This window comes from Salmo salar, chromosome ssa21 (genome assembly GCF_905237065.1).
Source record: "Salmo salar chromosome ssa21, Ssal_v3.1, whole genome shotgun sequence".
Lineage (NCBI taxonomy): Eukaryota > Metazoa > Chordata > Actinopteri > Salmoniformes > Salmonidae > Salmo > Salmo salar.
Genome location: NC_059462.1, coordinates 39,160,094 through 39,182,952, shown reverse-complemented (window position 1 = coordinate 39,182,952; position 22,859 = coordinate 39,160,094). Strand labels below are relative to the sequence as shown.

At 40.8% G+C, this 22,859-nt stretch overlaps 1 pseudogene; it reads left to right on the top strand.

Moving 5' to 3' along the window:
- LOC106582301 (low-density lipoprotein receptor-related protein 1B-like) overlaps positions 1 to 22,859 on the top strand; it is a 407,952-nt pseudogene that overhangs the window by 258,461 nt on the left and 126,632 nt on the right.

Below are 22,859 nucleotides of genomic sequence, written 5' to 3'. Positions count from 1 at the left end.
GAACAGAGTGCAAGCTTTTTTTTTTGCTACTTTCTCAAATCATAAGTAATCTATAGTTGCATCATATAGCCCATATATGTTTTGATTTATAAGACATTCTAAGGTTTGTGTCATTCACACCTAAAGTGAATGACACAAATGATCACCTGTATGCTCAACATAGCCACTTCATATGCGTATTCGCTCCAGAATGGGAAAAATATAATTTATATTTTATTCAGCTAAGTTCAATTATATTCTTCTGAGTATAAAATCATAAAATATAAAATAAAGTAATGGCACGGGACTTGTAAGCATATTTTGTTTATTAAATGAAAAAGCCTACAGCCGATAGCATGGTGAATAGCCAGATAACATACAGTAGGACAACTCATATATACAGAAATACATTTCCTTCATATAATAATGTTTCTTTAGAACTGCCTAAAATAAACAATGGATTAGTTGTGATGGTGTATATTAATGTGATTTATTAGCTTTTTTAAATGTAGATATTCCAAAGGTAAGCATCAGTGGCTTGTATGCGTGGATGCCTGGAGATGCTAAACATGCTAAAAGTGTTCATGTTAATTAACTGTCAATTACTGTGAGACCGGGCAGGCTTTTTCCATGAAAATAACAGGCTGACAAAATGTCATGACTGCCACAGCCCTTGTCTAGACATCATTGACTTTGTTCCCCGTGAGGTGGATTCAGTTCTGTCCACCTTTATCAATGGAGTCAAAGCACTGCATTACCCGTTGATTTAATGCCATGCCCATTACATGTAAGTATTTCAAATGAACTAGTGGAGGCTGGATGATTGGATGATGGTGGTGATGTCCTTGTCTGTGTCCCCCCAGATGTGGGTTCAGTGGAGGGGTTGGCATACCACCGTGCCTGGGACACTCTGTACTGGACTAGCTCTACCACCTCCAGCATCACCAGGCACAGTGTGGACCAGAGCCGGCCCGGGACCTTCAGTAGACAGGCTGTGGTCACACTCTCTGAAGACGACCACCCCCATGTGCTCGCCCTGGACGAGTGCCAAAAGTATGTAGTTCTAGTTCTACTAAGTCTCCCAATAGCCTGGTCCCAGATGTGTTTGTATTGTCTTGCCAACTGCCATGTTCATTGTCACAACATGGGAGTTGGCAAGACATCACAAACACGTCTGTAACCAGGCTAGTCTCTTGTTTTTAATGATGTCAGAATTTGTGTGGACCAGAAATGTACTTCATTAGCTACTACTTCAGATGCAGTATGCAATTCTATGCCTGAAGCTATGTTTGAACAGTATATGCTCAACAGATATATAACATATATACATTTTGGTAGCATTAAAACACAAGACATGCCTCCTTGGACAAAGTGAATTGTCTTGCTGTCTAAAGACAATTCTGTCTAACGAATGTCACCTCTTGAACGGATCTCAGTGGGTTTAATTTTGTTAGAGCAATCAGTAGAATGTTATATGAGAGATTTTCATCCAGTTCTGTAGAGAAGGCGAGACATTTAATTGGTTTGACACACTCACATTTGAAGAAATACTGCCTGCAGTGCTTTCACAATAACAAACTAATGTTCCTGTTATATCCTTTAAGATATAAAAGTATGTCTCAAACTACAGTAATTATGCATGCCATGGAGGTTTTCACAGAACACTGACCCAGAGTTCACAAACGAATTTGAGTGGGTATGCATGCAGTATCTAATTTGGCATTTTCACCTCAGAATGCTGCTAATTTAAATGTAACCTAATATGATAAATTAGCACTCTCTGACATAGTATTCTAACTAGCCCCTATGAATTCTCAAGACTTTCAATGCTGTAAACATTGTCTACTATAGGGAGGGTCCATCATAACCATATATAGGCTTATCTCTATTTTGCTCAACCTTATCTCTATTTTGCTCAACTTCAAAAGTATACATTGTTCATATTTGATCAGTTACAATACAATACCTGGTAGTTTGATGAGGATATAATCCCTCTACTTTCTCTTCTAAGAAGTGAATATGTACCTGCTGTACACTGTAATACAATTCACATATTCCTTTAATTTTGCAGAACCTACTTCTTCAGATAGATAGGGATCTTCCCTTTATTTACAATCCCACACGATTATAATTTTCCGTATTCTTAGTATTCCCCTCAAAGAAATATGAATACCAATTCCATTCAGCATTCATTGATGCTAATCTGGTTTTTATTAAATGGAAAGTGAGTATCAAAAATGAAACTGCAGCACCAACCTTATTAGAGATGGGAGCTGCATTAGCTCCTGCAAGGCGACACTAACAAAGCCGACAGAGACAACATGAGGAGCAGATGACAGGTCATGCAGACCATCGTGAGCTATGGGATCACGACCAGATAGAGCCATAGGCAATTTAAAACAGCTGCCTATGAATAATTCTCCCAGCTATTAGTGTTTATTTTCCCCTATGAAGAAAGCCAAGGAGCTTGACAAGTTTCAATTGCAGTCCTATTAAAGCCATCATACACTCCCCTAATTCAATTTCAAAGAGCATATATTTGTTTTGTCCTCTTCACTGAGGGGGGTATAAAGATGTCTGAGGGGAAATGTCCATATAGAGAGAGATTGAATCTTGGTTATCTGTTTGCAGTGAAGGTGGAAATTGCTTTTAAGACTTGAGATAAAAAACTTGTAAACATAACTGCTATTATCTATCTCTCCTGTTTCCAGTCAACGGACTCCTTTAAAACGGTTTCTCATTCTCCATCTAGTTAATAGTAGGTTTTTGAATGTTTATTTCAGCCTGATGTTCTGGACTAACTGGAACGAGCAGCGTCCCAGTATTATGAGGTCCACCCTGGCAGGAAACAACATGAAGGTGATCGTCAGCACAGACATCCTCACTCCTAACGGACTCACCATTGACCACAAGGCTGAGAAGATCTACTTCTCTGATGGAAGTCTAGGGAAGATAGAGAGGTGTGATTACGATGGCTTACACAGATATGTGAGTATGACTGACATGAGGATTCTATATGTATGCCACTCTAAATGCAACCACAGTTACACTATGTTACTGTGTTAGACGTTGGGCCGGATTACAAAGAACTTTCAATGGAGATTATCCATTAAGCATGCTTTTTAGTCCAGGACTAGGTTTAATCTGTCGTTAAAACCTAAGGGCTCAACTAATTTCATACTTAGTTGATGTCATTAACACATTCTAATGATGCAAGACATACTGCAGCTCGTTTGACTTGGGAAGCAGACAAGACCACAGAATTTGAGCATATTCATTCAATCTCACCTGCTTCACTAAGGACCAAAAGTATAGGTAGTTCAAAAAGGCAATTACTTCTTGTTGAACCAACATGTGCTCTGACGTTGTCACTGTCCATAGCTTTCTATGGAGGAGAGAAATTATATTTGAAACATGGTAGACACAAAGGCAATGATTCTCTGCTGAAATGTCAGTGTTATGCCCCCTTAAGTTGAAATGGGACTCATTTTCTACCCGCTACATTATCTTCCATTCCTATTGAGCCTGATGGTGTTTCAGCCGTCATACAAGGGATGGCTTCTGTAATACCTACCAGCATTCTTTTCATATATTATATCTCAAAAGACAGAGTCAATGGTTTACTTAATTATAGAAGTAATTTCCCTTCAAATTGTAAAGGAAAGGACCAGTCTCATTTTATCTGTGAGAGGTTGCTTGCATAATATATATTCATAGTGCTGGAAATTCAGAATATGTACTGTATCCTTCTGTATCCCCGGCATGTAAGGGATTACAATACAATGTGGCTCTCCTTTCTGCCGACGGATTTCAATTTGTGCTTGACACGACCTCTGTGACCGAGGACTTTGGCCCATCTCAATTAGTTACCCATACGTTTGCCAAAGCAGGGTCATGCGGCTCAAAAGTCACACCGTTTGGGTTCCCGCGTGCCCCGCCTGCAGTCTCTCTCATGCTAATGAAGGCTCACACAGAAAAGCCCTGTGGGGGTGAGCCCATCACTCTCCCTATTAGAATGTGAAAATTAAACAGAGCTAACAGGTTATCAACAAAGCAGCGGTGAGACACCCTGGGTGGAGAGAGGTGGGGAGACAGAGGGAGAGAGAGAGAGGGTTGGGAGAGAGAGAGCGAGCGAGAGTTGGCTAGAGTGGGACTTCCTGACATTATGTGTGATGATGTGGGGGCGGTGCAGGGCGGTATGTGGGCGGGGTGGTGCAGAGTGGTACTGTATGGCAGAAGGTCCACAGAGGGACTCCATGGCTCCTGCAGCTCAGGGATCTGGAAGTGTCATTACTGCCTGACAGCCTAACACTGTGACTGTGTGACACCCCCTCTCCCCTTCCCTCTGCTCTGACAGACATGAGATGAACACAGAGTACAGCAAAGGGCTAAAAAGGCCCACTTGCCTTCCTCACTCCAGTGTGCCATTTTAAGTGGAGCCGTCGTGTCATTAACCATGCTGCCAAAAGTCCAGAGCGCCCGCTGGAGTATGTGATGGGGATAAGATGTCAACACATTAAGGCAGTGAAAATACGACCTTTTAAGTGTTAACAGACTGAATACTAATTGAGAACTGGTTCTTACGGGTGGTTATTATGTCTATATGATCACTGAATATGATCATCAAGATTTATGCGATCCCAAATCCCAAAATTAGAGTGTGGCATGATATGATCTTCAGACTAAAATTACATTGTATGACAATTATTTGTGAAGTCTTATATACATTGACATACTTATGCAAGATCTTAGGGCTGGTCCAACTCGAGCTGTCATTTAAAAAAAATGCACCCCCCCGCCCCAACGTTAAAAATATTTTCACATGACCCTCCCCTTGTACTATAAACAAAGAAATCACCCCATCCACCCTCATAAAATGTACAAAAAAAGGATGATTACCACCAGAAATAAAAATAACTGTGGCAACCCTGCATTCATAAATGTGCATGTGGACTTGACCACTTAAGCATGGTTTTGTGGCAGGACTACGGGCCAGAAGGTAAAGGGTTTGCCGACCACCATGGACGAGCTCAATCTCACTGCCTGTCTTATTACACTACGATCAGTGCCGGCTACAGGCAATGATTAGCTAGGGGGAAATCAGATTTTCAACATTTTGATGCTTTTTATTTCATAATTATATAAAATATATGCAACAATTTTACACCAACAGGTTTCTGTACCAATGCACCACACACAACCAATAAGCATAATTGCATACCGATTATCGACTTCGAGTTTCATTGTGGTTTGCATTTTCAACACCACAATCAAATAGAGTATGTCAGTCTTGACCAATAGAAAATACATTCCTCCATACTCAGTATCGAAGGCTTGGCTTGACAATCTCCAAATGTCATTAAACTTTTTGGTGTTTTATAACAGATGTCTCTTTCCATTCATGATCATTAGAAAACCCTTTTGAAATTATGTTAGCACAGCTGAAAACTGTTGTCCTGATTTAAAGAAGCAATAAAACTGGACTTCTTTAGACTAGTTGAGTATCTGGAGCATCAGCATTTGTGGGTTTGATTACAGGCTAAAAATGCCCAGAAACATTCTTGGCCAGAAACTTTCTTCTGAAACTTGTCAGTCTATTCTTGTTCTGAGAAATGAAGGCTATTCCATGAGAGAAATTGCCAAGAAACTGAAGATCTCGTACAACATTGTGTACTACTCCTTCACAGAACAGCGCAAACTGGCTCTAACCAGAATAGAAAGAGGAGTGGGAGGCCCCGGTGCACAACTGAGCAAGAGGACAAGTACATTAGAGTGTCTAGTTTGAGAAACAGACGCCTCACAAGTCCTCAACTGGCAGCTTCAATAAATAGTACTCACAAAACACCAGTCTCAACGTCAACAGTGAAGAGGCAACTCTGCTGGCCTTCTAGGCAGAGTTGCAAAGAAAAATCCATATCTCAGACTGGCTAATAAAAAGAAAAGACTAAGATGGGCAAAAGAACACAGACACTGGACAGAGGAACTCTGCCTAGAAGGCCAGGATCCCGGAGTCGCCAAAATCAAATCAAACTGTATTTGTGGGTAAGGGTAAAAGTGACTAGGCAATCAGGATAAACTGTATAACAAACAGAGTAGCAGCAGCGTATGTGAAGTGTGAAAGTGTGTCAATGTGTGAGTGTGTGTAGCAGGAAGGATACAGCTAAATTGTTTCCTTTTACTGTTTGCGATTCACAGATGATTCTTATGATTCCCATGATTCGATTTACCACGATTTAACCAAACCCCAATTACTACAATGGCGAAGCACATCATTAATTCAAAGAAATGTTTCAAAATAATCTATTCATATGAATTAAATGAATCACTATATATTTTGTACTATTTTGAGAAATGTGAAGAGGGGAATCGGTTATACAGTAAATTCAACTTTTATGGCCTAAACAAAATTAATAGGAGAGCTTTATGAGCTGCGTGTCTCATGTCTTGACTGTTCTTTCATGTGTTCTTGCAAAGAACACCTGGCCTCTGCTGCCTGTCAGCTATTCCTCTATGTTCTTGTGGATTTATATTGAAAATTGGTGCAGATTTGAATGATTTTATGTGTGATATGTTTGCTAGTTAACCTACTGCAGACCTGGGCAAACAATCCACCTACCACTATTGTCACTATGAATAGAGGGCAGGATAATGTTGACTGTATAGTAAGCCGCAGAAAGTGTAGTGCATAAGGGAAGTACCAACACACCTTGATAAAGGAGACACATGGAAGCAGATGAGGAAATGTGGCTATATGGAAGAAATTATATAGTAAAACCTGCAAAATGTGGTATCTAAAAAAGGGGGAAATGCACAACCATCCCCTGTGCCCAATAACAAAATCACATAACCCTCCCCAAAGCCTAAAGAAAAGTTTTAAACCTTTTTTGGACTAGCACCCCCACCCTAGTCAATTTACAACTGTACCTAAGCAAGTCATACAATACTTTTAAAGTTCTCAAAGTACTCCCTGACAAAGGCCATGTTAAAATGAGTCAGAGTTTTAAATTGTTTGTTCTATTGAACATGCCATAACAATAAATGAATTTTAATCATATGAATAGTGCCTTGGTCCTTTTAGTTTTTTTGCTGACCATTTAACCCCTTTGCCAAAGAACATCTACCTACAAAGTTCTACTATTATATCCCAGCAGCGCTTCACTTCCTTTTGTTTTCTACAACTCAAAGTTTGGTTTTATTTACTCAGAACTCTAATGTGTGTGCTGAGAGTCGGGAAGCAAGTTCAGGGAGTGAGTGTTTTAATAAATAAACGTAACATAATACAAAACACAAACAATGCACAGACATGACACTGGAACAGAAACAATAATGCCTGGGGAAGAAACGAATGGGAGTGACATATATTGGGAAGGTAATCAGGGATGTGATGGAGTCCAGGTGAGTCTGATGATGCGCAGGTGCGCGTAACGATGGTGATAGTAGTGCGCCATAACGAGCAGCCTGCTGACCTAGAGGCTGGAAAGGGAGCACACGTGACAAGAACTTTCATATAAGTAGACTATAAGAGATTTTGAACACAGTGGTAATTAGTCCCTGTGTATAAAACTAGCATTCTCCCTAATCAAATTTCCGTCAAAATCCCTCTGGCTTCCTTGTCATCTCTCTCTCTCTCTCTCTCTCTCAATTCATAGGGGTTTTATTGGCATGGGAAGCATATTTACATTGCCAAAGCAAGTGAAATAAACAATCAACAAAAGTGAGAAGACACAAAACATTAAAACAAATATTAGAAAATAACATTGAATATTACACTCAAACAGATAAAGACATTTCAAGTGTTATATTATCCACGATGTACAGTGTTTTAGCAATGTATAAATAGTTGTAGTAGGAATAGTAGTGGACGATAAATAAAGAGATACATATTGGTGGTATTTTCAATGTTGTTTGTGCTCCACTGGTTGCTCTTTCTCTGCTGCTGGCCAGTTGTTTTCCCTGTAACAAGCTGTGCTCCTTGAATCAACACCTGTCCTATTCATCCCTGTATGCCAGCAGGGCTAATGTGATAATGGTTACATGCATGTCCCACTAATTGCTGAGACTACAGAACTGCAGGAAGACCTGCCTAGTGGCCCCAGCATAGAAAGAGACTCCCAAAGGAGCCGTCTGTCTGATGTATTCCTGCCTCCCTCTCTGTGACACTGTCATACATTTACATAGCAACAACATCTGGGTTCAGCAGTAACCTAGGAGAGGTTGTATATGTTTGTGTGTACAGGAGTTGATGATGCAGTGATTCATTTATTTCTTCGTGCTATGTATTCAAAGTCTGTTTTTTAATTTTATGTTTTCATCAATATTTACATTTACATTTAACATTTAAGTCATTTAGCAGACGCTCTTATCCAGAGCAACTTACAGTAGAGTGCATACATTTTTATTACATTTTTACATACTGGCCCCCCGTGGGAATCGAACCCACAACCCTGGCGTTGCAAGCGCCATGCTCTACCAACTGAGCTACAGTGGGACTAATTTGATGTTTAGATGTAATTGACATGAAGTCTTTGAAAATCATATATGTTTTACTAGAGTACAAGGAGGTAGAGGACTTAGCTATGGCTTGGTATTGGCACTGTAGACATATTAGACAAGTTATGAATGCTTTCACTGATGTACTGCTTTGTAAATCACAGGTCATCGTGAAGTCAGGGCCAGGAACTTTTTTTGGCCTGGCTATTTATGGGGACTTCATCTTCTGGTCGGACTGGGCTCGCCGGGCCGTGCTACGATCCAACAAGTACACAGGTGGAGAGACGAAGGTTCTGCGAGCAGATATCCCCCACCAGCCCATGGGAATCATCGCTGTGACAAATGACTCCAACAGCTGTGAGTATCTAGACTTACGACACCAACTCCCTGGAATCTAGACTTACGACAACAACTCCCTGGAATCTAGACTTACGACAACAACTCCCTGGAATCTTATCTGAAAAAGACAGGGATAGACTGTTTGTGAATGTTTGGGAGCCCATGTATGTCTGTGCAATGCACTTATGCACACACATGATTTCCCTACAATATGGAATGTGTAAGAGGAGAATAGATCTATTAGTGTAATAGTATTTTTTTTCATCTGTCTTGCAGATCTGTGCATTTTCCTACATTTGTCTGTTTAATTTAGATTGGGGTTTGGGGTTCTCTTTACTTATTGGTTTTCCACTAGGACTCATAGCAGTGTATCTACCTACCAGGGCTCCTTCTCTTGATTTGAAGAAAATGGTGGGAATGATAAATTAAGATGGTTTTATTTAGCTGGGGAGAAACTAAAGCTGGCAACGTAATTAATAAAAATAATCCCTAAGTTCGATAGGAGGGCTCTGAAGTGTGCATATGTACTGTAAGTACTAGGACATTGGGAAAAGTACTTAAGAGCTTCCCAATGGCTTGACTCTCTCTGTGAAGATGTTGAGGGACTTTTCCTTCTCATTTATTTCATCATCACAAATGATCGCAGACATCTTTTTGACCTCTCCGTCTTGCCAATTGATAAGTAACAACCTGCAATGTTTAAATTAATAAAACATTTTATCCAAAGCTAATTACATTACAGGTAATGCATCCATTTTTAGTATGTATGTGATCCCTGCGGGCATTGAACCTAGATTGCTACCGTCACGCTATTACATGTAAAGCTGAGTCACACAGGACCACTGTTCATCTCACCCCAGTTTTCCTCCTCCAGATACTTAAATGTGAAGTCAATGTTTCCACATTTTCATCAGTCTTCCTGTCTGTTCTTCCTGATCCTCCCGTTCCTCTGTAATCAGATGAGGCCACACACACACACACACACACACACACACACACACACATCCCTCACACACACATCCCCCACACACAGACACTGATGCGTGAATGAGAGACAGAGGGTTGGAGGGGAGGGAAGGAAAGGAAAGCTATGGTTCATTTGTAACGTGTCTCTCCGGTGAGCACTGGTGATGCCTGTGCTTTATTGTTTCCCCTCCCTCTGCATCCTTCGCTCTTTCTTTATCAGGGAGGATGAGACCATACCTGCTTGTTCCTGTTACACTGACTGAGCTGATGCGTTCTTTATGGTGGGCTGGTGGGAGGTGGGAGCTGTGGGTTTGGACCGTTGGCCTTGAAATAAACTCTATGTTAATTGAGGTTTAGCCGTTAATAAACTGGTGACATTCAGTTTAGTTTATTGGTCGTTCTTCAGCGTTAAATGTTCGTAAAAACAGTTGATAATAAAAATTCTGAATGTCTTTGACATTGCAAAATACTGTAATAATTGCAACCTCACTTTGTCTCTGTCTTTTTGCCTCATGTTATGTCTATAAAGCATATGTTGTTGGTCTCCTGTTGTGTGTATAATATCTCTGATTGGCCATGTGTTCTGTAGGTGAGCTGTCCCCATGCAGACTCAATAACAGTGGCTGTGGTGACTTGTGTCTGTTGACCCCAGATGGAAGAGTCAACTGTAGTTGTCGGGGAGCACGTGTGTTATTAGATGACAACAGATGCATTTGTAAGTTATGAGATCATTTATTTTTTAACCCCTTTTTCTCCCCAATTTTGTGATATCCATCTGGTAGTTAAAGTATTGTACCATCGCTGCAACTCCTGTACGGACTCGGGAGTGGCGAAGGTCAAGAGCCATGCATCCTCTGAAACATGACCCCGCCAAGCCACACTGCTTCTTGACACACTGCTCGCTTAACCCGGAAGTCAGCGGCACCAATGTGTTGGAGGAAACACCGTACCACTGGCGACCAAAGTCAGCGTGCGTGCGCCCGGCCACCACAAGGAGTCGCAAGAGCACGATGAGACAAGGACATCCCAGCCGGCCAAACTCTCCACCAACCCGGACGACACTGGGCCAATTGTGCGCCGCCACATGTGTCTCCCGGTCACGGCCGGCTGCGACAAATCCCAGGATCAAACCCAGATCTGTAGTGAAACCACTAGCACTGCGATGCAGTGCCTTAGACCGCTGTGTCACTTGGAGTCCCGAAATGTTCCTTTTTAACCAACCATACATTCAATAATCTTGCAATTCTCACAAAAAATATAACTTAGTTGATTGGTTTAGATCAGATTTTCAACTTTTTTTTTTTGAAATGTTTCCTCTTTAGTAATTATCTATACACTTTTATTCACTGGCAAGGACAGACTGTTTTAGGTAGTTGTAATACATTAGCACCTAATTAACTTTGTTTCAGAGGGGAATATGCAGTGTTTGTACTTTTAACATAAAGGTCATACTGGTGCAGCTACTGCTAACTTTAAGACCACAGCTAAAGCCATTGTGGTGAGAAAATGCACAAATATTTGACTTAAGTTTAACTACCTTAGTCATCTTCTTTTGCAGCAGAGAATTCCTCCTGCAACATCCACAAGGAGTTTGAATGCGGAAACGGCGAGTGCATCAACTATCAGTTCACATGTGATGGAATAGCGCACTGCAAAGACAAATCAGATGAGAAAATGCAATATTGTGGTAAGCAATTGATCTTACAACTGAATGCCTTCAACTAAAATGTGTCTTCTGCATTTATCCCAACCCCTCTGAATCAGAGAGGTGCAGGGGGCTGCCTTAATCGACATCCACTTCTTCGACAACCAGGGAAGGTGTCTATTCCATACAAATTTCAGTCACTTCAGGAAGTATACTGAAATTCCAATTCCAACTAACTTCAATGCTTTTCAATGAGGAATTGGAATTTAGTGTACTTTCTGAGTGGAATTGAAATGGAATTGATCCCAACCCTGATGACATCCATTGAAGAATTGGCTAGAGCACATTCAGTGTGGGACTGCACAGTTGTTATCTAGAGGATGTCATAAGAAGAAGATTACTACCATTACCATTTCCTATTGGAAGTGAACACATTTTGTTTTGTAATTTCACCAGATAACAGGAACTGTAGGAGAGGCTTCAGGGCGTGTGACAACCAACGCTGTGTGGCCAACAGTCATTTCTGCGACGGGGTGGATGACTGTGGGGACAACTCAGACGAGGCCTTTTGTAACAGTGAGTATGGATAGATCGACCGCTTAATCTCCCAGTCAATCCTGACCAGGTCTCTCTGCTGTGTGTGTGTGTGTGTGTGTGTGTGTGTGTGTGTGTGTGTGTGTGTGTGTGTGTGTGTGTGCAGCATATAGCAGGCTTCACACTGTGCTGAGCCTCTCTTTAATGTGCCCCAGCATCACATAGCTCCTCAAAGACCAAGGGCCAGGAGGATATTGGGCACAAATTGTTCAGAAAATCATGCAAAGATTGCCCCGGCCCGAATCTCCAATCTTTGTCATTGCTATTCTAATCAAGTGGCATTCTTTGCTATTATTTTCAATTTAGTTTCTGTGGCTGTTATTCAGCTGCATGCAGTTGGCCCAGAGGAAAACAAACCCAGCACTCTTTAACAGGAACGTAATGTGCTTAAACCTGAAACGAGACAATTAAGAGAGGCCATGAGGCAGCAGTAGGATTCTCTAAAGATGGATGAAGCTCCCAAGGACTGAGATTTCAGGCACGTCTAGCTGTAATGACTCTCAAAGCATTCAGTCGGTTAGTTTTTTTAATGGCAAATTATCAACAACACCCCTGTTTCTATAACCATTAAAACATTAAATTTTTGCATTTAAATGAAAATACCATAGTTTCCGTAGATGGTAAATCGAGCAAGAAAACCCCTTTTTACTAGATCGATCAAATATAATGTCCCTGTAGGTTCTCAGTATCTAATTTGTTTATTAGTAGTGCTCATGAAAACAGACAATAAATGGCATTCGCATAAACTAAATGATCATTAATAAGTCCTGATGTTTTTGTTTTTATTTTTACCTTTATTTAACTAGGCAAGTCAGTTTAGAACAAATTCTTATTTACAATGACGGCCTACACCAGCCAAACCCGGACGACACTGGGCCAGTTACTCACCACCCTATGGGACTCCCAATTATGTCCGGTTGTGATACAGCCTGGATTTGAACCAGGGTGTCTGTAGTGACACCTCTAGCACTGAGATGCAGTGCCTTAGACCACTGTGCCACTCGGGAGTGGACTTGATGATTCGTATACCTCTGCTTATTTGCTTCTCACGCATGCACGCACATAATGCACACGTACACAAACACCTGACATCCTCCCTATCCTAGATATCCTCCCTAGACCTGATGCTAAACACTACTAAGCCTTCTACCTGGGTTACACTATTAACTGGTCCCTCTCTTCCTGGTGAGTTGTTCCTAGCATCGGGTCTTTTCGAAGGGTTCATTTCTCTCTCTCCTCTCAGATGTCACGTGTGTATCGTTTGAATCCTCATGCCAGGATGGGAGCTGTATCCCCGGCTCAGCCTGGTGTAACCAGGTCATTGACTGTGCTGATGCCTCAGATGAAAAGAACTGCAGTAAGTTAAGCCTTTTTAAGGTATGGTATGTGTCATGATCCAGAAAAGTGCACTATGCTAACATGGTAACCTCATCACCATTGATGGATCGCTTGTTTTCAGTCATTCAGCATTATCCAGATTGTAGTTTATTTGTTATTACACAGGTAAATAAGCAACTTAATGTACAGTGTTACTAACTAGGCCTCCATCCGATTGGCAAATTATTTTCATGCAAATATTCTAAAATCCGCACTAAGAAAATATGCGCATCTTCCTACTAGTGGTGTGTTTCCACCAAACAGACTTGTTGTGGATAAAGTAGTGTACACAAAATGTACTTTTTCGGTTAAGTTTTCATGTAAGTCTAAAGTTCAATGTGTTTACATCATATTTTCAACTCTACAGATAGTTTTGTCACAAACTGTTGTGTTAAATGGCAAATGTGCCTACTCTGGTCTTGGCATGTGCGCTCTTGCCAACAGCTCGCAGATACAGTGATGGTAGGCTGTGCGAGTAAACTAGTCTACATGATGAGGTTATTATGGATAAGAGCAAGAATTGTTTTATTTGGTACGGCAGTCAAGCAATCGTCATCAAGTCACCAGAATAAGACCCTTGACATTTATTGGAAAGGGGCATCAAGATCACTGTGAAGTTCATCATAAGTTAATTCATATGTAGCCTAATAAACTACATGGTTTCCCGAGTCGTAGTGGCAGGGGCACAGGACCACAAACTTGCATGACTCCAAGTTTATTTGCCATATGATGGTCATTATATCAATATTTGTGCATAAAGGCATTTCCACCGCCATTTCTCACATTATTAATTTTACCGACACAAAAAGATCTCACCATGTCGAACAAATGTTCGGTCTGCATTTATAAAACTGTACCGAATCTTCCTGTTTCCATTACAGCTGTGGTGAGTTTTTTTATGCGGTATGACTTTACTTACATAAAAACTGTGGATGGAAACCTGGCTAATGTTACCTTTTTATACCTTAGTGTTACCTACTGTTAGTGGATTTACAGTAGCTCGTGTTTAGCTAGCTAAGGTTAGCTAATGTTTTTGTGTAGACAACACAGACTGCTCTGAATTCTACAAACTGGGGGTGAAAGAGAAAGGCTTCATCAGCTGTAATTCCACCTCCCTTTGTATCCACCCCTCCTGGATCTGTGATGGAGCCAATGACTGTGGCGATTATGCAGATGAGACCAACTGCCAGGGTGAGTCTCTTGTCTTGTCTTCTCCTCTCTTCTCTCCTCTCTCTGCCTAAGGAAGACAGATTGAGGAAGTCAGCTTCAATTAGAGAAGACTTGCATAAAATCCAAAAACATAGATATACCATTTTCTGAAGTGATTAGTGGAGCGGATCAAGAGTTTCAACTTCCTTGGTGTCCACATTACCAACAAACTATCATAGTCCAAACACACCACGAAAGTCTTGAAGAGGGCACAGCAACACCTTTTCCCCCTCAGGAGACTGAAAAGATTGACGTGGGTCCCCAGATCCTCAAAACGTTTTACAGCTGCACCATTGAGAGCATCCTGGTTGGTTGCATCACTGCCAGGTTTGGCGATGATGCTCGGCATCTGACCGGAGCACCAAGTCTAGGTCCAAAAGGCACCTTAACAGCTTCTACCCCCAAGCTATAAGACTGCTGAACAATTAATAAAATTACCACCAGGACTATTTACATCGAAGGGGGGGGGCTTTGTTTTTACACTGCTGCAACTCACTGTTTATTATCTATGCATAGTCACTTTACCCCTACTTACAGTACATGTACAAATTACCTTGACTAACCTGTACCCCCACACATTGACTCGGTACCTATACCCCCTGTTTATAGCCTCGTTATTTTATTGTGTTACTATTTATTTGATTTTTTACTTTAGTTTATTTAGTAAATATCTTCTTAACTCTATTTCTTGAACTGCATCGTAAGTAAGCATCTACATGGCAAGTTTTCATTGGTCCAAATTGTCTATACATTGCGCCTGAAATGCGATACGTGTTATCTGGCCATTGGCACAATTTTATTGCCAGGAATTCTAATTGGTCAACCACAGGCTAGGTTTGGGGGTATAAAACTACATCCTGTCTCTTTGTTCTGTGGAGAGAATCACTGAGGACAGGGGAGAATGAACATCTTAGATGAAATTGTTAGATTACTTGTTAGATATTACTTGCATGGTCGGAACTAGAAGCACAAGCATTTCGCTACACTCACAATAACATCTGCTAACCATGTGTATGTGACCAATACAATTTTATTTGATTTGTCTACCTCTCAGCATATAACACCTATGATTTCTCCTCTTTGAATAAACCTATTTTTCTCCCCCTGATTTGCTTTGGGGTCTGTGTTATTGGAGAGTAACATCAACTGCTAACACCACTGAATCACCTCTCAGATGACTCTTCCCTTCCATTGTTGTCAGCCCTAGTTTCCCATGGGCAGAAGTGTGAAGAGGGCCACTTCGCATGCCCCAGCGGTAACTGCATCTCCAGTGTGTGGCTGTGTGATGGACAGAAGGACTGTGAGGATGGGGCAGATGAGTTTCAGTGTGGTAAGGCTTTGCTATGTTGATAGCCCATTACATTACAAAGATAATCCAGTGTATTTATATGGACAGAAAGACTGTGATTACTTGGCCGATGAGGTTCAGTGCAGTAAGGCTTTGCTATGTTTATTGGACCATATTGGACCATGTGGGTAGACACATTTCATTGCATTACATTGCATTACAGAATACCATTTATTAGTTGGCTTGTCTCACGGCCGGCCTGCTCATTAGGCAGATTGACGAAGGCAGAATTTTCTGAGCTAAACTGACCAAGACGCACCTCCAACAGCAACACATAAAACCTCACAGAATTCTGCCCAAAAACGATGCCAATTTCTCTCAACCAGTGGCATGTGGGCATTTTAGGTTAGCGCTGATGCCCCCTTTTGATAAGCAGTGCCCACTTTGTTAACCTCTGTGGTGCACTCCATCAACAGCAGGTGCATTTCAAGAGCGGCAAATTTGAATCCAAATAAATGTCAAAATTCAAATTTTTCAAACATACAACTATTTTACACCCTTTGAAAGATAAACATCTCCTTAATCTAACCACGTTTTACGATTTCAAAAAGGTTTTACGGCGAAAGCATAAATTTAGAGTATGTTAGGACAGTACATTTACAAGAGTTGTGTGTAATGTTTTGTCAATTCAAAGACAGGGTCACCAAAACCATAAAACCAGCTAAAATGATGCACTAACATTTTACAATCTCCATCAGATGACACTCCTAGGACATTATGTTAGACAATGCATGCATTTTTAGTTCTATCAAGTTCATATTTATATCCAAAAACAGCGTTTTACTATGGCATTGATGTTGAGGAAATCGTTTCCCTCCAATAACCGGCAGTCAAGTCAGCACCACAAATTAAATAATTAAAATTAGAAAACATTGGTAAAATATTATATTGTCATTTAAAGAATTATAGATTTACATCTCTTGAACGCAATCAACTTGCCAGATTTAAAAATAACCTTACTGGGAAATCACACTTTGCAATAATCTGAGCACTGCGCCCAGAAAAATACGCGTTGCGATACAGACTAGCCGCCATGTTGGGGAGATCTAAAATCGAAAATACTATGTAAATAATCCATTACCTTTGATTCTCTTCATCAGATGTCACTTCCAGGTATCACAGGTCCATAACGAATGTAGTTTTGTTCAAAAAAGCTCATCATTTATGTCCAAAAATCTCCGTCTTGTTAGCACATGATCTAAGCCCGCCGGACTTCACTTCATGAACGAGGGGAAAAAATATATTTACGTTCGTTCAAACATGTCAAACGTTGTATAGCATAAATCATTAGGGCCTTTTTTAAAGGTAGGGGCGCAAAATATTTTGCTTGTCCATTCCAAGCGCGCCCCTCCAGGGTGCTGTTGGAGAGATGTAGCTCTGCAGCGCTCCACCAACATTCTGTCAAAAATAAATACATCTAACATAAATCATGTAGCAGATATAGGATATGGTAGAAAGAGTGTGTGGTCTTTTCTGTAATCTACAGGTTGGAGATAAAATGTATGACAATGTAATGAGACAGACAATTTTTACGATCAAATAGCCTAACATAAATGGCGCTCAATCAAATAAAAAATGTGCTGTCATGTTAACAAGCAACATTTCCTAAAAACAGGACAGGTCAAAGTAAAATGGACAGTATTAAATGGACAATCACAACTGTTGTCCAGGAGTTTCACCCCATTGTCATGATCAGTGGTTTCAAGTTTGTATCCGTCAATTTTTGACAAGCTAATCATAGTGAAAAAGAAAATACTTCTGCATTACCTGCTGTGTAAACACATTGCAAATTGGCTCGCAATAACTCCTGTGTAGCTGATATTCAGAGCTTAAATAGCCAAATTAATTAGTCACAAGAATCAGGACTAATAAAACCAATGCAATGGCCTGTTTTACACACGGTGGGCCTACTACATTAGTGGGCATTCATAAAATGTAATTGGAGGCCGACATGGTAGGCTACATCCCAGTAAGCACGAGCCAACGTCTTTTGGACGTTATTTTTTTTGTCCTGGCTGGACGTCATTTTTTGGTGTTTTACAAATGGTAGGCTTACCACATAGATGGGCATTCATAAAATTTAAATTCAGGCAACACTGTTTGCTACACCTCAGTAAGCACGAACCGACACCTTTTGGACATATTGTTTTGGTGCAGTTCCGGACCAGCCTTGATTTCAACATCCACAGACATTGGTTTTTGGTCCAGACCAAATCAGATTTTGTCCGGTCTGGATCAGCCTTGATTTCAACATCCACAGACATTGGTTTTTGGTCCAGACCAAATCAGATTTTGTCCGGTCTGGATCAGCCTTGATTTGGCCCAAACATAGACGTAGAACACCTATAAATTACTTATTTTCAACTTTCATTCAGAACCAAAAATGAGCATGATTTCAACATCTGCAAACATCCGTAAAATATGTATTTTCATCATCCGGAAAATAAGTATTTTCAATTTCATTCAGAACTGTCTGGAAAAGACGCCTTTTCAACATTCTGGAAATATGTATTTTAAACATACGGAAAATACCTTTTCACCACCTTTCAACTTACTTATTTTAGATGTCTTTTCAACGTCATTATTCTTACTGGGACTATTCTAGTTTTGCGGGGGCAGCATTCTTTGGTCTCACCTATGGCAGCAGAACGGCAAGGACCGGCCCTGGCTTGTCTGAATTATTTCTAGACAACCACAGGAAGACACAAATCCAGTGTTAGCAGTGACAAATCACTAATGATTGGAGTTAATTGTCTCTACTGGATATTGTATTGTTCGTCCTCATTGTGTATTTAATTGCTTGCCAAGTTGTCTGCTAGCCTACTTATGTGTATAGAGCGTATACCTCCAGCCCTGATTTTCAAATAAAGCCACTTAAAAAGGACACAGGGGTGCTTTTTCTCTGGCTTTGAATTAGCATATTCTCCCCTTGTGTGTAACAGTTAATTAATTATCCATTAGTCATTGTGAATTGTTACCAGAGATGGAAACATGTGGGTTCACTGAGAAGTGGCTGACATCTGAACGGATCACATGGAATGTTCTCCGACACTGACCTTTCACACGGAACCTTGCACATGGAACCCTCTCACCAGGGAAGACAAGAACACTTCTAGCCTACCTCTTTGATCCTTTCTAATGTAGGTGTTACTTACCATGACAAAGACTTTCCACCTAGATAGCTAAACCAAAATTGAGTCATGGTCTGGTAAATAGAATTTTCAATCAAACAGATGACTTATTTATGTATACCGTTTATGTTTCATTACTTTTGCTGTCAAAGTGATGAAGAAGGATCTTCCAAGAGCGTTTGAGTGCCACTGAGGTGGTAATACTTATCCTGACCTGCATCACAGCTAGGCTTCAGATTAATAAATGCCCATAACTACTGAGGAATTAATTAATTTAGACAGAATGGCCCACACAAGTAACACTGTCATATGTTATTAACTGTCTTGAAGAGTAAGATCATAGTTATTGAAGTGAAATAAATCACAGTAGATTGTCTAAATTAAGAGCAGAATGAGGTTTGGTAATCATGTTAACTGGGTGACTCAAATTCATCTAACACAACATGATTCTGTGTACCATCAAATGACTGAAAAACACATTCTCATTTATTTAGCTAAGTGCTTCATTACTGTTTGAATTTATTTGAATTTGAAATGATGGTATTGCGAATTTAAAAAATGTACCGTAGCTCCTTTCAAAACTAAGCAGAATGATGCTGCTGTCTAAATGTCATTCAGTCTGTTAGATGTTTAGAACTGGCATTCTCAGGACAAATGGAAAATATTCCCATTTCACTGAGTTGATTACCATATAAAAAGCCAGAGCTATTGATAAACTGAAAGTAAAGGAAAAAGATTAGAAGTAAATGTCATTATATCACTGGAAATCCAAAATCTCACAACTGATTAGATGAAATACTTGTCTGTCATTGTAAAATGTCTGATGATCTTTCCCTGTACAGTGAAATACCACTGAAGCCTAAGATATGAAATATTAGCATCTCCAGAATGAGCCTTTGTCGAGACATCTGAAAGAGACAGAGGCATTGGATCTAGGCCCCCAAGGGAGGGTGGTTCTTTGAATTTAAATGAATCCAGATCTGAAGGTACATATGTGTTCCTGTCTGTGCGTAGGGCTGTTACGGTGACCATATTACTGACACACCGGAGGTCACAAGTCATGATGGCAGTCAAATTCCATGTGGTAATTAGGCTTCTCAAAGCTCTGATGCTGCTGATGGTCACGAGTAGCATACCAAGCTTGCTAACTGCCTGGTACTCAGCATTCTCTTGTCCCTCGATTTACTCTGACATAAATGCAATTGTAATCGAAAATCGAATCAAACACTTCATGAGAGCCCATGAGCTCATGTTGCACAACATTTCTATAAGTTATGCAATTATATGAGAAAACTGAATTTTAATGGCATCTATTAAAAAGAGGAGGATCCCATCAGTTTTCTATAGGTTAGGCCTAACATATTTATTTCTCAGGTTTCCTAATATTAAGCACATTTCTTCTCTTTTATAATAGGAGTATAGCCTACCTGGCTGGCATGCACATGAATCACAGGAATAGAGTCCTCCATTTGCTATTTAAGTGCACAGATGACATGTATTTTTTCGCCTGCCCCTGATTCGAGACAGGTGCGTGATAATGGTCCACTCTAAATCAAAACTAATTTCCCAAATTTATTATTTAGTATATGTAAAGATGAGAGTAAATCAAGAATAGTCCGATGGGTGACAATATTGGCCTGTCACTTGTGAATGATGCCCAGCTTGTGTGCAGTCAGGCAAGAAACTTTTTCAAATCATAGTCGCAAACCTCATGTAGCCTAGCCCATAGCACTCACCGACCGGTAGCAGGCACGTCTGTAGCCATGAAGTGTCTTGAAAGGTTGGTCATGGCTCACATCAACACCATTATCCCAAAACCCTAGACTCACTCCGATTTGCATACCGCCCCAACAGATCCACAAATGATGCAATCTCTATTGCACTCCACAGTGCCCTTTCACACCTGGAAAAAAGGAATATCTATGTGAGAATGCTATTAGTTGACTACAGCTCAGTGTTCAACACCATAGTGCCCTCAAAGCTCATCACTAAGCTAAGTACCCTAGGACTAAACACCTCCCTCTGCAACTGGATCCTGAACTTACTGATGGGCTGCCCCCAGGTGGTAAGGGTAGGTAACAACACATCTGCCATGCTGATCCTTAACACGGGGGCCCCTCAGGTGTGTGTGCTCAGTCCCCTCCTATAATCCCTGTTCACTCATGACTGCATGGCCAGGCATGACTCTAACACCATCATTAATTTTGCCATTGACACAACAGTGGTAGGCTTGATGACCAACAACAACGAGACAGCTTAGGAGGTCAGAGACCTGGCTGTGTGGTGCCAGGACAGCAACCCCTACCTCAATGTGATCAAGACTAAGGAGATGATTGTGGACTACAGGAAAAGGAGGACTGAGCACACCTCCATTCTCATTGATGGGGCTGTAGTGCAGCAGGTTGAGAGTGTCCACATCACCAACAAACTATCATGGTCCAAGCACACCAAGACAGTCGTGAAGAGGGCATGACAAAACCTATTTCCCCCCAGGAGACTGAAAAGATTTGGCATGGGTCCTCAGAGCCTCAAAAGGTTCTGCAGCTGCACCATCGAGAGCATCCTGACTGGTTGCATCACTACCTGGTATGGCAACTGCTCGGCCTCCGACCGCAAGGCACTACAGAGGGTAGTTTGTACGGCCCAGTACATCACCGGGGCTAAGCTCCTTGCTATCCAGGACCTCTATACCAGGTGGTGCCAGAGGAAGGCCCTAAAAATTGTCAAAGACTCCAGCGACCCTAGTCATAGACTGTTCTCTCTGCTACCGCACGGCAAGTGGTACTGGAGCACCAAGTCTAGGTCCAAGAGTCTTCTAAACAGCTTCTACCATCAAGCCATAAGACTTCTGAACATCTAATCAAATGACTACCCAGACTACTTGCATTGCCCCCCACCCCCCTCTTTTACGCTGCTGCTACTCTCTGTTATTATCTATGCATAAGTCACTTTAATAACTCAACCCACATATATATATATATTACCTCAATTACCTCGACTAACCGGTTCCCCCGCACATTGACTCTGTACCGGTACCCCCTGTATATAGCCTCGGTATTGTTATTTTACTGTTGCTCATTAATTATTTGTGACTTTATTTCTTATTTTTTCAGGTATTTTTCTTGAAACTGCATTGTTGGTTAAGGGCTTGTAAGTTAGCATTTCACTGTTGTATTCTGCGCATGTGACAAAAAAAGTGATTTGATTTATAGGTTTTGATAAGGTTTGTATCACAGCTAAAGCAGACAAATAACTTCTTAAAATTAAGCACATTAACCTCTATGGGCTAGGTGGGACACTTGCGTCCCACCTACTCAACAGCCAGTGTAATCCCGTGGCGCGATATTCAAATACCTCAAAAATGCAAAAACTAAAATTTTTCCAACATATGACTATTTTACACCATTTTAAAGACAAGACTCTCGTTAATCTAACAACACTGTCCGATTTCAAAAAGGCTTTACAACGAAAGCAAAACATTAGATTATGTCAGCAGAGTACCTAGCCAGAAATAATCAGACACCCATTTTTCAAGCTTGCATATAATGTCACATAAACCCAAACCACAGCTAAATGCAGCACTAACCTTTGATGATCTTCATCAGATGACAACCCTAGGACATTATGTTATACAATACATGCATGTTTTGTTCAATCAAGTTCATATTTATATCCAAAACCAGCTTTTTACATTAGCATGTGACTAGCATTCCCACCGAACACTGCCGGTGAATTTACTAAATTACTCACGATAAACGTTCACAAAAAACATAACAATTAT